General features: G+C 43.1%; 1 protein-coding gene across 1 annotated transcript in view; it reads left to right on the forward strand.

Moving 5' to 3' along the window:
• Positions 1-16,860, forward strand: part of LOC121556727 (dolichyl-diphosphooligosaccharide--protein glycosyltransferase subunit STT3B-like) — a 116,792-nt gene that overhangs the window by 57,732 nt on the left and 42,200 nt on the right. The gene's annotated exons all lie outside the window — the stretch shown is intronic.

Genomic DNA, 16,860 nt, shown 5'->3' on the forward strand with positions numbered 1-16,860 from the left:
GGAGTGGATAGACAGACTAGCTTGATGCTCTCTGCTCTTCTGTTCTGTAGAGTCTAGGAGTGGATAGACAGACTAGCTTGATGCTCTCTGCCTCTACTGTTCTGTAGGGTCTAGGAGTGGATAGACAGACTAGCTTGATGCTCTCTGCTCTTCTGTTCTGTAGGGTCTAGGAGTGGATAGACAGACTAGCTTGATGCTCTTCTGTTCTGTAGGGTCTAGGAGTGGATGGACAGAGTAGCTTGATGCTCTTCTGTTCTGTAGGGTTTAGGAGGGGATAGACAGAATAGCTTGATGCTCTCTGCTCTTCTGTTCTGTAGGGTCTAGGAGTGGATAGACAGAATAGCGGTGCCCTTCTGTTCTGTAGGGTCTAGGAGTGGATAGACAGAATAGCTTGATGCTCTCTGCTCTTCTGTTCTGTAGGGTTTAGGAGTGGATAGACAGACTAGCTTGATGCTCTCTGCTCTTCTGTTCTGTAGGGCCTAGGAGTGGATAGACAGACTAGCTTGATGCTCTTCTGTTCTGTAGGGTTTAGGAGTGGATAGACAGACTAGCTTGATGCCCTCTGCTCTTCTGTTCTGTAGGGTCTAGGAGTGGATAGACAGACTAGATTGATGCTCTTCTGTTCTGTAGGGTCTAGGAGTGGATAGACAGACTAGCTTGATGCTCTTCTGTTCTGTAGGGTCTAGGAGTGGATAGACAGACTAGCTTGATGCTCTCTGCTCTTCTGTTCTGTAGGGTCTAGGAGAGTATAGACAGACTAGCTTGGTGCTCTCTCTGCTCTTCTGTCCTGTTAGGGTCTAGGAGTGGATAGACAGACTAGCTTGATCCTCTTCTGTTCTGTAGGTTCTAGGAGTGGATAGACAGACTAGCTTGATGCTCTTCTGTTCTGTAGGGTCTAGGAGTGGATAGACAGACTAGCTTGATGCTCTCTGCTCTTCTGTTCTGTAGGGTCTAGGAGTGGATAGACAGACTATTTTGATGCTGTTCTGTTCTGTAGGGTCTAGGTGTGGATAGACAGACTAGCTTGATGCTCTTCTGTTCTTTAGGGTCTAGGAGTGGATAGACAGACTAGCTTGGTGCTCTTCTGTTCTGTAGGGTAGGAGTGGATAGATAGACTAGCTTGCTGCTCTCTCTGCTCTTCAGTTCTGTAGGGTCTAGGAGTGGATAGACAGACTAGCTTGATGCTCTCAGCTCTTCTGTTCTGTAGGGTCTAGGAGTGGATAGACAGACTAGCTTGATGGTCTTCTGTTCTGAGAGCTTAGGAGTGGATAAACAGACTAGCCTGATGCTCTCTGCTCTTCTGTTCTGTAGGGTCTAGGAGTGGATAGACAGACTAGCTTGATGCTCTTCTGTTCTGTAGGGTCTAGGAGTGGATAGACATACTAGCTTGATGCTCTGCTCTTCTGTTCTTTAGGGTCTAGGAGTGGATAGACAGACTAGCTTGATGCTCTCTGCTCTTCTGTACTGTAGGGTCTAGGAGTGGATAGACAGACTATCCTGATGCTCTCTGCTCTTCTGTTCTGTAGAGTCTAGGAGTGGATAGACAGACTAGCTTGATGCTCTCTGCTCTACTGTTCTGTAGGGTCTAGGAGTGGATAGACAGACTAGCTTGATGCTCTCTGCTCTTCTGTTCTGTAGGGTCTAGGAGTGGATAGACAGACTAGCTTGATGCTCTTCTGTTCTGTAGGGTCTAGGAGTGGATAGACAGAGTAGCTTGATGCTCTTCTGTTCTGTAGGGTCTAGGAGTGGATAGACAGAATAGCTTGATGCTCTCTGCTCTTCTGTTCTGTAGGGTCTAGGAGTGGATGGACATACTAACTTGATGCCCTCTGCCTCTTCTGTTCTGTAGGGTCTAGGAGTGGATAGACATACTAGCTTGATGCTCTGCTCTTCTGTTATTTAGGGTTTAGGAGTGGATAGACAGACTAGCTTGATGCTCTCTGCTCTTCTGTTCTGTAGGGTCTAGGAGTGGATAGACAGACTAGCTTGATGCTCTTCTGTTCTGTAGGGTCTAGGAGTGGATAGACAGACTACCTTGATGCTCTTCTGTTCTGTAGGGTCCAGGAGTGGATAGACAGACTAGCTTGATGCTCTTTGCTCTTCTGTTCTGTAGGGTCTAGGAGAGGATAGACAGACTAGCTTGGTGCTCTTCTGTTCTGTAGGGTCTAGGAGTGGATAGATAGACTAGCTTGCTGCTCTCTCTGCTCTTTTGTTCTGTAGGGTCTAGGAGTGGATAGACAGACTAGCTTGATCCTCTTCTGTTCTGTAGGGTCTAGGAGTGGATAGACAGACTAGCTTGATGCTCTTCTGTTCTGTAGGGTCTAGGAGTAGATAGACAGACTAGCTTGATGCTCTCTGCTCTTTGGTCTAGGAGTGGATAGACAGACGAACTTGATGCTCTCTGCTCTTCTGTTCTGTAGGGTCTAGGGGTGGATAGACAGACTAGCTTGATGCTCTCTGCTCTTCTGTTATGTAGGGTCTAGGAGTGGATAGACAGACTAGCTTGATGCTCTCTGCTCTTCTGTTATGTAGGGTCTAGGAGTGGATAGACAGACTAGCTTGATGCTCTCTGCTCTTCTGTTCTGTAGGGTCTAGGAGTGGATAGACAGACTAGCTTGATCCTCTTCTGTTCTGTAGGGTCTAGGAGTGGATACACAGACTAGCTTGATGCTCTTCTGTTCTGTAGGGTCTAGGAGTGGGTAGACAGACTAGCTTGATGCTCTCTGCTCCTCTGTTTTGTATGGTCTAGGAGTGGATAGACAGACTAGCTTGGTGCTCTTCTGTTCTGTAGGTTCTAGGTGTGGATAAACAGACTAGCTTGATGCTCTATGCTCTTCTGTTATGGCTGGGCCTGGCTCCCCATGGCTGCACCCCTGCCCAGTCATGTAAAATCCATAGATTAGGGCCTAATGAATTTATTTAAATTCACTGATTTCCTTCTATGTACTGTAACTCAGTAAAATATTTAAAGTTGTTGTGTGTTTCATTTACATTTTTGTTCAGTATAGTTTATTATCCAATTAACAGTATAAGCAAATAGGAAATTAGCATTCAGCCTTGCCTCTCTCTCAGGCAGATTAATATTGTAATGTGTCAACAAAACAACATGATGAATATTTATCATTCAAGATTACATATTTGTTCCACTTTGATAATTAGCCCAGAAAGGAAAATAGCTTGTTTATTTTTCTCTGTCAATTAAACAATAAGAAGTGTGGTGTATCTGGAATGTAAATGTAATGTTTTATAAGTAGAAGGCAGTTCAAGGCTCTCTCTCATTCTCACTCAGTCTGAGAGTCTGTGTCTGTCTGTCAGTCTGTCTCTCATTCTCACCTAGACTGACTCTAGCCTGGTCCCAGATCTGTTTGTGGTGGGAACAGGCTAGGTTGAATCTACTCTAGCCTGGCCCCAGTTCTGTTTGTGGTGGGAACAGGGTAGATTGACTCTACTCTAGCCTGGTCCCAGTTCTGTTTGTGATGGGAACAGGCTAGACTGACTCTACTCTGCATAGGACTGCTTATCAAATCAAATCAAATTTTATTGGCCACATGCGCCGAATACAACAGGTGCAGACATTACAGTGAAACGCTTACTTACAGCCCTTAACCAACAGTACATTTATTTTTTATAAAAAAAGTTAAATAAAACAACAACAACAAAAAAGTGTTGAGAAAAAAAGAGCAGAAGTAAAGTAAAATAACAGTAGGGAGGCTATATATACAGGGGAGTACCGGTGCAGAGTCAATGTGCGGGGGCACCGGCTAGTTGAGGTAGTTGAAGTAATATGTACATGTGGGTAGAGTTAAAGTGACTATGCATAAATAATTAACAGAGTAGCAGCAGCGTAAAAAGATGGGGTGGGGGGTGGGGGTGGGGGGCAGTGCAAATAGTCCGGGTAGCCATGATTAGCTGTTCAGGAGTCTTATGGCTTGGGGGTAGAAGTCTTTTGGACCTAGACTTGGCACTCCGGTACCGCTTGCCGTGCGGTAGCAGAGAGAACAATCTATGACTAGGGTGGCTGGAGTCTTTGACAATTTTGAGGTCCTTCCTCTGACACCGCCTTGTATCCAGGCTCTGTCGCAGTCGGCCGCGACCGGGAGACTCATGGGCGGCGCACAATTGGCCCAGCGTCGTCCAGGGTAGGGGAGGGAATGGCCGGCAGGGATGTAGCTCAGTTGATAGAGCATGGCGTTTGCAACGCCAGGGTTGTGGGTTCGATTCCCACGGGGGGCCAGTATAAAAAAAGAATAATAAATAAATAATAATGTATTCACTAACTGTAAGTCGCTCTGGATAAGAGCGTCTGCTAAATGACTAAAATGTAAATGTAAATGTCCTGGATGGCAGGAAGCTTGGCCCCAGTGATGTACTGGGCCGTACGCACTACCCTCTGTAGTGCCTTGCGGTCGGAGGCCAAGCAGTTGCCATACCAGGCGGTGATGCAACCAGTGAGGATGCTCTCGATGGTGCAGCTGTATAATTTTTTGAGGATCTGAGGACCCATGCGAAATCTTTTCAGTCTCCTGAGGGGGAATAGGCTTTGTCGTGCCCTCTTCACGACTGTCTTGGTGTGTTTGGACCATGATAGTTTGTTGGTGATCTGGACACCAAGGAACTTGAAGCTCTCAACCTGTTCCACTACAGCCCGTCGATGAGAATGGGGGCGTGCTCAGTCCTCTTTTTTTTTCCTGTAGTCCACAATCATCTCCTTTGTCTTGGTCACGTTGAGGGAGAGGTTGTTATCCTGGCACCACACGGCCAGTTCTCTGACCTCCTCCCTATAGGCTGTCTCATCGTTGTCGCTTATCATTCACTGGACCAGCAAATTTGGAACGAGACAGAGGGCCTTTCTCTCTTTGATTTTTCTCCATGTCTAGAGAATACATATACAGTATTAGAGACATGTAGAACACATATACAGTATTAGAGACATGTAGAACACATATACAGTATTAGAGAGACATGTAGAACACATATACAGTATTAGAGACATGTAGAACACATATACAGTATTAGAGACATGTAGAACACATATACAGTATTAGAGACATGTAGAACACATATACAGTATTAGAGAGACATGTAGAACACATATACAGTATTAGAGACATGTAGAACACATATACAGTATTAGCGAGACATGTAGAACACATATACAGTATTAGAGACATGTAGAACATATACAGTATTAGAGACATGTAGAACACACATACAGTATTACTTATTTTGTCTTGCCCATTCACCCTGTGAAGGGTACACATACACAATCCATGTCTCAATTGTCTCAAGGCTTAAAAGTCCTTCTTTAACCTGTCTCCTCCCCTTCATCTACACTGATTTAAAGTGGATTTAACAAGTGACATCAATAAGGGATCATAGCTTTAACCTGGGTTCACCTGGTCAGTCTATGTCATGGAAACAGCTTCATGTTTTGTACACTCTGTGTACAGGTCCCTCTCTCTCTCTCTCTCTCTCTCTCTCTCTCGTGTTGGATACAGTACATAGATGAACTCTCATAACTCCTCTCTCTGACAGCTATATATTATTCAGGCTTTCTGCTTTCTGCTGCGTGATGATGTGGGACTGCTCTGGTCCAGCCTACAGTAAAGAGAGAGACTGTCCGTCCCAAATGGCACCCTGATCCCTTTATGGTGCCCTCCTTTTGACCCTGGTCCATAGGGTGCTGCTGTATGCATGACAACAGTAGTCCACTATGAAGGGAACAGGGTGCCATTTGGGACACACAGTTAGTGTAGCCACGGAAACATCAAGACCCTACTGTAGCTACAATAAACAGGCTCCAGAATCTTAATAGGCCTCCTCATCCTTCCATTGAATGGACCCAGGTTTTATAGTGGGCCTAGCGGAGGAGAGGGGAGGGAGAGGAGGATGGTCTTCAGGCCAGAGCTCTAGTGATGAGGGAGGTGAAATATCTCAGTTGAATGAGATCAAACGCTGAAGCACAGAGCCAGACTTCAACCTTTACAGCACTAAAGTGTTAAAGACAACAGCAGCTACAAAATAAGCAGCTTCATGTGCATGATTGGATAGATGACAGAGTATAAATCATAAATATGATTGGATAGATGATAGATTAGAAGACATAAATGTGATTGGATCAAAGCTAATCAAATTCTATTTGTCACATACACGTGTTTAGCATATGTTATTGCGGGTGTAGTGAAATGCTTGTGCTTCTAGCTCCGTCAGTGCAGTAATCTCTAACAAGTAACATCTAACAATTTCACAACATATACCCAATACACACAAATCTAGTAAGGAATGGAATTTAAGAATATATTCATATATGGACAAGCAATGACAGAGCGGCATTGGACTAAGATACAGTAGAATATTATAGAATAGAATACAGTATATACATATGAGATGAGTAGTGCAAGATAGGTAAACATTATTAAAGTGACTAGTGTTCCATTTCTTAAAGTGGCCAGTGATTTCAATAGGCAGCAGCAGCCTCTAATGTGCTAGTGAAGGCTATTTAACATTCTGATGGCCTTGAGATAGAAGCTGTTTTTCATTCTCTCGGTCCCAGCTTTGATGCACCTGTTTCTTACCTCGCCTTCTGGATGATAGCGGTGTGAACAGGCAGTGGCTCGGGTGGTTGATGTCCTTGATGATCTTTTTGGCCTTCCTGTGACATCGGGTGCTGTAGGTGTCTTGGAGGGCGGGTAGTTTGCCCCCAGTAATGGTTTCGGCAGACTGCATCATCCTCTGGAGAGCCCTGCGGTGCGGGCAGTGCAGTTGCCGTACCAGGCGGTGATACAGCCCGACAGGATGCTCTAAATTGTGTATCTGTAAAAGTTTGTGAGGGTTTTAGGTGCCAAAAAAATAATACATAAAATAACTAAATACCGCAAAGTTTCCTTAGAGCTAGTCGCGAGGCCTCTTCGTTGGCGCCAGGATAGATGACAGAGTAGAAGAAATAAATATGATTGGATAGATGACAGTAGAAGTCATAAATATGATTAGTGACATAATAAAGTACAACATGGCTGCCAGAGTAAACACTTCAGCCAAATCAGACCATCCATGTTCACAACACATCCTTTATCTGTAAGACACCCTGAGTGAGGGAGGGAGGGATGGAGAGATGAGAGGATGGAGCTAGGTAGGGATGGATAGATGAGAAGGTGGGAGCTAGGGAGGGATGGAGAGATGAGAGGGTGGAGCTAGGGAGGGATGGAGAGATGAGAGGAATGGATGGAGGGATCTAGGGAGGGATGGAAAGATGAGAGGAATGGATGGAGTGAGGGAGGGATGGAGAGGTGAGAGTAGGGCTCTGCGTTATGGCCAACATATCATATCATGGTATAAAAAGATAAAACGGTATGACAGTATTTGACGGTATTTGATGTATTTGAATAATAAAAGTTGTACATGTGCTTTATGGTTAGTGCCTTAGGGTGGCAACACACACATTCTAACTGATTTCAATGGGTCTTGTATGCACTCACTAACTGTAAGTCGCTCTGGATAAGAGCGTCTGCTAAATGACTAAAATGTAAAAATGTAAATGTCTTTCTCTATTCTCATTGTTTTATACTGTTCAATTCAACATCAACCAAAAATAATTTTCTGCATTTTCAGAAATGTTTGCTTTTCCTGCACTCATTTGAGATCATTTCCACACTGCCACGTAGGGCTGCACGATATTGACAAAAAATGTAGGCCTTATTTTTAACCAAATGTTGCAATTACGATTTGACTTGCGATTTAGAGCAAAACACTTGATTAACTCTTTAGTATTATCCCAGTTTACCTATTTGCTTATGGTCTTGCCTACGCCTAGCGAACCGTTTTTGAAATTATATGAGAAAAAAAAAATCAATTTTATTTGGAACGGCAAGCCAGACAAAATTAAAAGGGCCTATTTATATAATGAATATGAATTCGGAGGACAGAAATTATTAAATATTAAAGCATTAGACCTATCACTAAAAGCTTCAGTCATACAAAAGTTATACTTAAATCCGAACTGGTTCTCAAGCAAATTAGTAAGATTGTCTCACCCAATGTTCAAGAATTGCCTTTTTCCCTTTATTCAGATTACAACCACTCATTTTCAGTTATTTGAAAAGGAAATAATCTCCCAAATATCACTATTTCTAAAACAAGCCATAGAAAGTTGGTTGCAATTTCAATTTAATCCTCCAGAAACGACAGAACAAATAATGCAACAAATATTGTGGTTAAATTCAAATATACTAATTGACAAAAAACCTTAATTTTTTTGACAGAATGTTTAAAAAAGGTATAATCTTCGTAAATTATATCATCGGTAGGACTGGTGGAGTTATGTCGCACATGCAGCTAACAAAAACATATGGAAATATCTGCTCTACCCAAAATTACAACCAAATAATTGCAGCCTTACCGCAAAAGTGGAAGAGGAAAGTGGAAGGGGGAGAAAGTAAGGAACTTGTCTGTCGGCCTTGCATTAAAGAACATAATTGGTTAAGGAAAACTGTGATAAATAAAAAAGTATATCAGTTTCACTTAAGGACCAAAGGATTGACAGCCGTCCCATATAGATTGCAAAATAGTTGGGAAGAGATTTTTGACGTACCGATCCCATGGGATAGTGTTTATGAACTGACACGCAAAACGACACCGGATTCAAAAATTAGAATCTTTCAATTTAAATTATTATATAAAATTATTGCTACCAATAGAATGTTGTTATATATGGGGGATACAATCTTCCCAGCTCTGCAGATTTTGCTGTGAAGAGACAGAATAATTAGATCATTTGTTTTGGTTCTGTCCATTTGTAGCTTGTTTTTGGACACAGGTCCAGGAATGGCTAAAGGATTGCAATATTTACCTGGAGCTAACCTTGCAGATAGCATTACTGGGTGATCTGAAAAGTCATAGTCAATCGATCAATAATATAATAATACTTTTAGCAAAAATGTTTATTTTTAATTCACAATCTGTAGAAGCAATGAGAATAGAAAGGTTCAGAACTTTTGTAAAACATCACAGTACGGTTGAAATATATATGGCAAATAGAAATCCTATATGGATGGTGTTAAGAGATAGATGGGAGGTGTTGAATGGAGTTGAAGGATGGGACTAATAACAAATAACAACAAATAATTACAAGATAACTAATAATGTAAGCATACTGTGTCCATAATAAGTATATACAGTGGGGAGAACAAGTATTTGATACACTGCTGATTTTGCAGGTTTTCCTACTTACAAAGCATGTAGAGGTCTGTATTTTTTATCATAGGTACACTTCAACTGTGAGAGACGGAATCTAAAACAAAAATCCAGAAAATCACATTGTATGATTTTTAAGTAATTAATTTGCATTTTATTGCATGACATAAGTATTTGATCACCTACCAACCAGTAAGAATTCCGGCTCTCACAGACCTGTTAGTTTTTCTTTAAGAAGCCCTCCTGTTCTCCACTCATTACCTGTATTAACTGCACCTGTTTGAACTCGTTACCTGTATAAAAGACACCTGTCCACACACTCAATCAAACAGACTCCAACCTCTCCACAATGGCCAAGACCAGAGAGCTGTGTAAGGACATCAGGGATAAAATTGTAGACCTGCACAAGGCTGGGATGGGCTACAGGACAATAGGCAAGCAGCTTGGTGAGAAGGCAACAACTGTTGGCGCAATTATTAGAAAATGGAAGAAGTTCAAGATGACGGTCAGTCACCTTCGGTCTGGGGCTCCATGCAAGATCTCACCTCGTGGGGCATCAATGATCATGAGGAAGGTGAGGGATCAGCCCAGAACTACACGGCAGGACCTGGTCAATGACCTGAAGAGAGCTGGGACCACAGTCTCAAAGAAAACCATTAGTAACACACTACGCCGTCATGGATTAAAATCCTGCAGCGCACGCAAGGTCCCCCTGCTCAAGCCAGCGCATGTCCAGGCCCGTCTGAAGTTTGCCAATGACCATCTGGATGATCCAGAGAAGGAATGGGAGTAGGTCATGTGGTCTGATGAGACAAAAATAGAGCTTTTTGGTCTAAACTCCACTCGCCGTGTTTGGAGGAAGAAGAAGGATGAGTACAACCCCAAGAACACCATCCCAACCGTGAAGCATGGAGGTGGAAACATCATTCTTTGGGGATGCTTTTCTGCAAAGGGGACAGGACGACTGCACCGTATTGAGGGGAGGATGGATGGGGCCATGTATCGCGAGATCTTGGCCAACAACCTCCTTCCCTCAGTAAGAGCATTGAAGATGGGTCGTGGCTGGGTCTTCCAGCATGACAACGACCCGAAACACACAGCCAGGGCAACTAAGGAGTGGCTCCGTAAGAAGCATCTCAAGGTTCTGGAGTGGCCTAGCCAGTCTCCAGACCTGAACCCAATAGAAAATCTTTGGAGGGAGCTGAAAGTCCGTATTGCCCAGCGACAGCCCCGAAACCTGAAGGATTTTGGAGTGGGCCAAAATCCCTGCTGCAGTGTGTGCAAACCTTGTCAAGACCTACAGGAAACGTATGATCTCTGTAATTGCAAACAAAGGTTTCTGTACCAAATATTAAGTTCTGATTTTCTGATGTATCAAATACTTAAATCATACAATGTGATTTTCTGGATTTTTGTTTTAGATTCCGTCTCTCACAGTTGAAGTGTACCTATGATAAAAATTACAGACCTCTACATGCTTTGTAAGTAGGAAAACCTGCAAAATCGGCAGTGTATCAAATACTTGTTCTCCCCACTGTAGGTTGTATGTTGGGAGCTTTTGGGAAAGAGCACAGTTAGAAAGATATGGCATATAGAAGCAAACCGGATGGACATATGAAAATGATCGGAGAGGTTGAGAGTAGAAGAAGTTCAGGAGCAAAAACAAATAAAATATAATTATTGTGAAATTGACTGTGTCCATAAGGTGTAGATAGTAAGTATAGGCTGGAAGTAGAGGCCTGGGCATTGTTGTTAACTAATTTACCCCAAGTAGGGAAAGGATGGCGGGGTTGAAAAGTAATAAAGGGGAGTATATATATATAAAACATGGGGGATTGGAAGTGATACAGACAATTACATTGATGGAAGTTACAATCTATCTGCAATATTAAGCTGATCTACCCCCAAATAAAAAAATTAAAATAAAACACTTGGTTGAACTGTTGGAGTCATGAAAATAGAATGATTATTCAAATTCTATAGCTAGAATATCAGTGGGCACTTTGAATACAGTGTTGTTTGACATGACAACGAATGAAAATGCCAGGGAGGAACCTGTGACCGGGTAGGAACCAAAGTGTTGATAAGTGTTTCCTAGGGGACCCTATAATCTTTGGCTACATTGAATGTTCTCTTAGCTACTTCATGTAGCTAACATAGTCATGCTTTGCATATTCCAATTTCATTTAGAAGATACTGTTGCACAAACAACATGCTTTTAGGTCTAAACCATCACTGGTATTATCAGACTGTATAGCTAATTACTTTTGCTCTGACTCAGTACATTTATTAGCTAGCTAGCCAGCCAGCTAACTAGCTATTAGCATTAGCGGCTAACATGATTTAGGCCCAACTCACTAAGAAAAGACAAACTAGCTTTTTGCAGATGTAAGAAAGACCAACTAATAGTGTATTATAGAACGCTAGTGGATTTATATTAAGAAGCAAAGTGGAAATAGCATCGTTGTCATCAACATTGTTACATGTTCTGCTTTGACCATGCTGACTGAACGCAAATGTCTCCTGGTCGAGGAACAACCAATGCACTCCTGGAGTGACATGGGGCTGGGCTAGGTAGGTAGGTAGGTAGGGAGGGAGAGGGAGAGAGGGAGAGGGAGAGAGGGAGAGGGAGAGAGAGAGAGAGAGAGAGAGCTCAAGTAGCGAAGTAAACTATAAAAATAGACGTTACACACTGCGTATCACATTTAACAAACCAAACATTAAAATACTGTTATAGAAGGTAAAGTAAAAACCCAAACCGGTCCATGAATCAATACCGGTATATCGTAAAATACGGTGTACCGCCCAGCCCTAGATGAGAGGAATGAATGAGCGAGGGAGGAAAGAGAGAGATGGAGGGATGTAAGCAGCAGCTGGCTGTGTTGTGAAGGAGGCTGCTGGAAAACTCCTCATTAAATCATCCTCATTATTGCAGTAGTGATCTCAGCCAGAGCCCAACATACTGTAGTCAGTAATATAGCCCCACTGATGAGCACCCTGAGTCAGCCAGAGGCTAACAGACTCTCTAGGGCAGTGGTGGTTCTCAGCCCACTCCATCTTCTATCTCACTGCTTCTTAACATTTTTGTGCCAGGGACCAGCTAGCTATGCTAGATCTTCCTCCTTGGTCTTTCCTCCAGTTTACAGTAAAACTAGAGAAGTGAATCTCAACCAGAGCCCAACATACTAGTACAGCCCCACTGAGCACCCTGAGTAAGGCAGAGAGAGAGAGGCCAGGGTAACCAGAGATTATTATATCTCTGTGGCTGCGTCCCAAATGGCACCCTATTCTCTAGGCTATATAGTGCACTACTTGGCTCCTATTAGACTCCGATCCAGACAGACGGTCAAAAGTAGTGCACTATATAGGGAATAGGGTGCCATTTGGGACGCACCCTATGGCCTACCCTCTAGCTAGCACCACTCTCATGCCGCCTCCACAAGATCTCTGGAAGACTAAGAACATCAAGACAGCAGACAGACAGACAGAGAGACAGACAGGCAGACAGAGAGACAGGCAGACAGAGAGACAGACAGAGAGACAGACAGACAGGCAGAGAGACAGGCAGACAGGCAGGCAGAGAGGCAGACAGGCAGGCAGAGAGACAGACAGACAGACAGACAGACAGACAGACAGAGAGACAGGCTCAGCTCAGCTCTCCACTCTAGTTTACCTTTTTACTCTGATATAACTCTATGGCTCAATCCCAATACACCCCTTAGCCCTTCCCATTGTTTTGGAGTGTCCGTCAGTGGGGGCGTGTCCCTCACGGACCAACTAGTGGTAGAGATAGATAAATAACCCTATGGAATGGGACATCACTACATCAACTAGTGGTAGAGAGAGATAAATAACCCTATGGAATGGGACATCACTACATCACTGGTGAACAGTAGAAGCGGCCAAAGGATAGCCTACCACACAATGTATTGACAACGAGCCTGTTTTTCACAATGCCTGAACTAGCGGCAGTAATAGCTTTCCTTATATTTCTAATGCAGGAAATACGTACTTACCATATGAGCAACACATGAGAACAACAATGTGCTGTAATGACTGTACCCATTATCTGGCTGTGGTTCAATGTGGAGTAGTAATGTAGCCATCCTCTGGCTGTGGTTCAACGTGGAGTAGTAATGTAGCCATCCTCTGGCTGTGGTTCAATGTGGAGTAGTAATGTAGCCATCCTCTGGCTGTGGTTCAATGTGGAATAGTAATGTAGCCATCCTTTGGCTGTGGTTCAATGTGGAGTAGTATTGTAGCCATCCTCTGGCTGTGGTTCAATGTGGAGTAAATAATAATAATAATATGCCATTTAGCAGACGCTTTTATCCAAAGCGACTTACAGTCGTGCGTGCATACATTTTTGTGTATGGGTGGTCCCGGGGATCGAACCCACTACCTTGGCGTTACAAGCGCCGTGCTCTACCAGCTGAGCTACAGAGGACCACAGTAATGTAGCCATCCTCTGGCTGTGGTTCAATGTAGCCATCCTCTGGCTGTGGTTCAATGTGGAGTAGTATTGTAGCCATCCTCTGGCTGTGGTTCAATGTGGAGTAGTAATGTAGCCATTCTCTGGCTGTGGTTCAATGTGGAGAGTACTGAAGCAGGACTATCATTCCATAGCAGTTTGACAGTCGCATTTCCTTCACTCAGTCATTTTCTGCCATTTCTTGGGGATTCATGATTAACCAGTGGAAGCAATAAAAAATGGAAACCAGTGTTCTGAACTAATTTATACCAAACGTTTTAGGGTCCAAACACAGATTGGCTACATAGCTCCACATCCATAGACATGAAGGTATTTTAATCCTCCACTACACGATAAGCAAGAAAAGAGTTAGCTAGCTACGTTACTTCAGCTGCATGACAAATATCTTCAATCTCTAACGTTTAAGAACAATGACAAGTCAGCCTTTGAAACATGTTTTAATGAACAGCAAGGCAAGCTTACAACATTGTTTATCCAAACATGTGTTACAGTAAAAGTTACAGTAACTCTCCCTGGTTGCCCTCATAACAACCATATTTCAACATAACTGTCTTGGTGCCCGGACTTCCCCTCAGTTAGCAGTGTGCTGTTAGAGGACTCCGTGTGGATGAGGTGATTTCAGATCTCATCAATGTTTATTGGTCCAGGGACTGCAGGCAGATGAACACCACACCCCAGGGTCTGAAAGCTGCTTATTTTTTGTCTTCTGCCTCTGAGGAACAGAAGTAGAGAGTTTGAGGTGGATTTAGTCTGCCATTCTTCAGTCTGATTTGTTGTTTGCTTGGGATGTGTTGGAGTTAGTAGTAATGTGAGAAATCTTGCCTAAACCCACCTCTGGGTGTTGTTTAATAATAAGCCCAGGCTCTGGTACTCTCATTACGTCCCTTAGCCTCCCTCAGTCCCTTCCCTCTCCTCTCCTCCCCCTGCCTCTCCTCCTCCTCCTCCCTCTCCTCTCCTCCCCCTGCCTCTCCTCTCCTCCCCCTGCCTCTCCTCCCCTCCCCTCCCCCTGAATCTCCTCCCTCTCCTCCCCCTGCCTCTCATCTCCTCTCCTCCCCTGCTTAAAGGGGATCTAGGATTTGGTGGAATTTGATGAGACATCATCAGATTTAATAAGTGCTTTGTGTAGCAGCGTTTTCTCTTCCCCGTAGGCCCTCTAACCAGCTTAGTCTCTCTCTCTCTTCCTGGCTGGATGCTAGTTGAGCTGACGCCACTCTCTCTTCCTGGCTGCAAATAGTCCTTATCTCTCTCTCTCCCTCCTTCTCTCTCCTGTCTCTCTCTTTCTCCTACTCTCTCACTTTCTCTTTCTGTCTCTCTCGCTCTTCCTGGCTGGATGCTAGCTAAACTGACGCCTCTCTCTCCTCTCTCAATTAAATTCATTTCAATTCAAGGGGCTTTATTGGCATGGGAAACACATGTTTACATTGCCATAGCAAGTGAAATAGACAAGAAATAAACAAGGGAAATAAACAATCAAAAGTTAACAGTAACCATTACTCACCATTAAAAAAAAAATATATATATAGACATTTCAAATGTTAGATTATTGGCTATTTACAGTGTTGTAACAATGTGCCAATAATCATTCTCTCTCTCCCTCCTCCTGTCTCTCTCTCCCTCCACTCTCTCTCTCCTGTCTCTCTCTCCCTCCCCTCTCTCTCTCTCTCTCCTCTCACTCCCTCCTATCTCTCTCTCTCTCTCTCTCCTGTCTCTCTCTCTCTCTCTCCCTCTCTCTCTCTCTCTCCTGTCTCTCTCTCCCTCCCTCTCTCTCTCTCTCTCTCTCCTGTCTCTTTCTCTCTTTCTCCTTATTTCTCTCTCTTTCTATATCAGTTCTCTCTCTCTCTCTCATCTCTCTCTCCCTCTATCCTAAGGCATTGTGGTAGATTATGGATCTGCTGGGTCTCTCTTCATCACTCATCTGTGTATTATCATTTCTCATTTATTTTATCCTTTGGCTGCCAGCCAGCTAGCTAGCTACAGTAGCATTTGAGTTTGCTGTTAATCATACTGGAAGTTCTGCCAGCCAGTCCTGTTTATTGAACTTGGAGGTAATGGTTGTTCATCAATTTACCAACATCCATAGCATCCTCTCATTCAACTCTTCAACCCTGTCCCCTTCAACTCTCGTCCTCCAAAAGACACCGGTCTCTTCTCCTCATCCTGTGTCTGGTAACCCTCTATCTCAATTCAATTTCAATGTAAGGGCTTTATTGGCATGGGAAACGTATATTAACATTGCCAAAGCAAGTGAAGTAGATAGTAAACAAAAGTGAAATAAACAATCAATATTAACAGTAAACATTATACTCAGAAGTTCCAAAATAATAAAGACATTTCAAGTGTCATATTGTGTCTATATACAGTGTTGTAACAATGTGCAAATAGTTAAAGTACAAATGGGAAAATAAATAAACATAAATATAGGTTGTATTTACAATGGTGTTTGTTCTTCACGGGTTGCCCTTTTCTTGTGGCAACAGGTCACAAATATTGCTGCTGTGATGGCACACTGTGGTATTTCACCCAGTAAATATGGGAGTTTATCAAAATTGGATTTGTTTTCAAATTCTTTGTGGGTCTGTGCAATCTGAGGGAAATGTGTGTCTCTAAAATGGTCAGTCATACATTTGGCAGGAGGTTAGGAAGTGCAGCTCAGTTACCACCTCATTTTGTGGGCAGTGTGCACATACAGTGGGGAAAAAAAGTATTTAGTCAGCCACCAATTGTGCAAGTTCTCCCACTTAAAAAGATGAGAGAGGCCTGTAATTTTCATCATAAGTACACGTCAACTATGACAGACAAATTGAGGGAAAAAAATCCAGAAAATCACATTGTATGATTTTTAATGAATTTATTTGCAAATTATGGTGGAAAATAAGTATTTGGTCACCTACAAACAAGCAAGATTTCTGGCTCTCACAGACCTGTAACTTCTTCTTTAAGAGCCTCCTCTGTCCTCCACTCGTTACCTGTATTAATGGCACCTGTTTGAACTTGTTATCAGTATAAAAGACACCTGTCCACAACCTCAAACAGTCACACTCCAAACTCCACTATGGCCAAGACCAAAGAGCTGTCAAAGGACACCAGAAACAAAATTGTAGACCTGCACCAGGCTGGGAAGACTGAATCTGCAATAGGTAAGCAGCTTGGTTTGAAGAAATCAACTGTGGGAGCAATTA

The sequence above is a fragment of the Coregonus clupeaformis genome, unplaced genomic scaffold (assembly GCF_020615455.1).
Source record: "Coregonus clupeaformis isolate EN_2021a unplaced genomic scaffold, ASM2061545v1 scaf0380, whole genome shotgun sequence".
NCBI classification, from domain to species: Eukaryota; Metazoa; Chordata; class Actinopteri; order Salmoniformes; family Salmonidae; genus Coregonus; species Coregonus clupeaformis.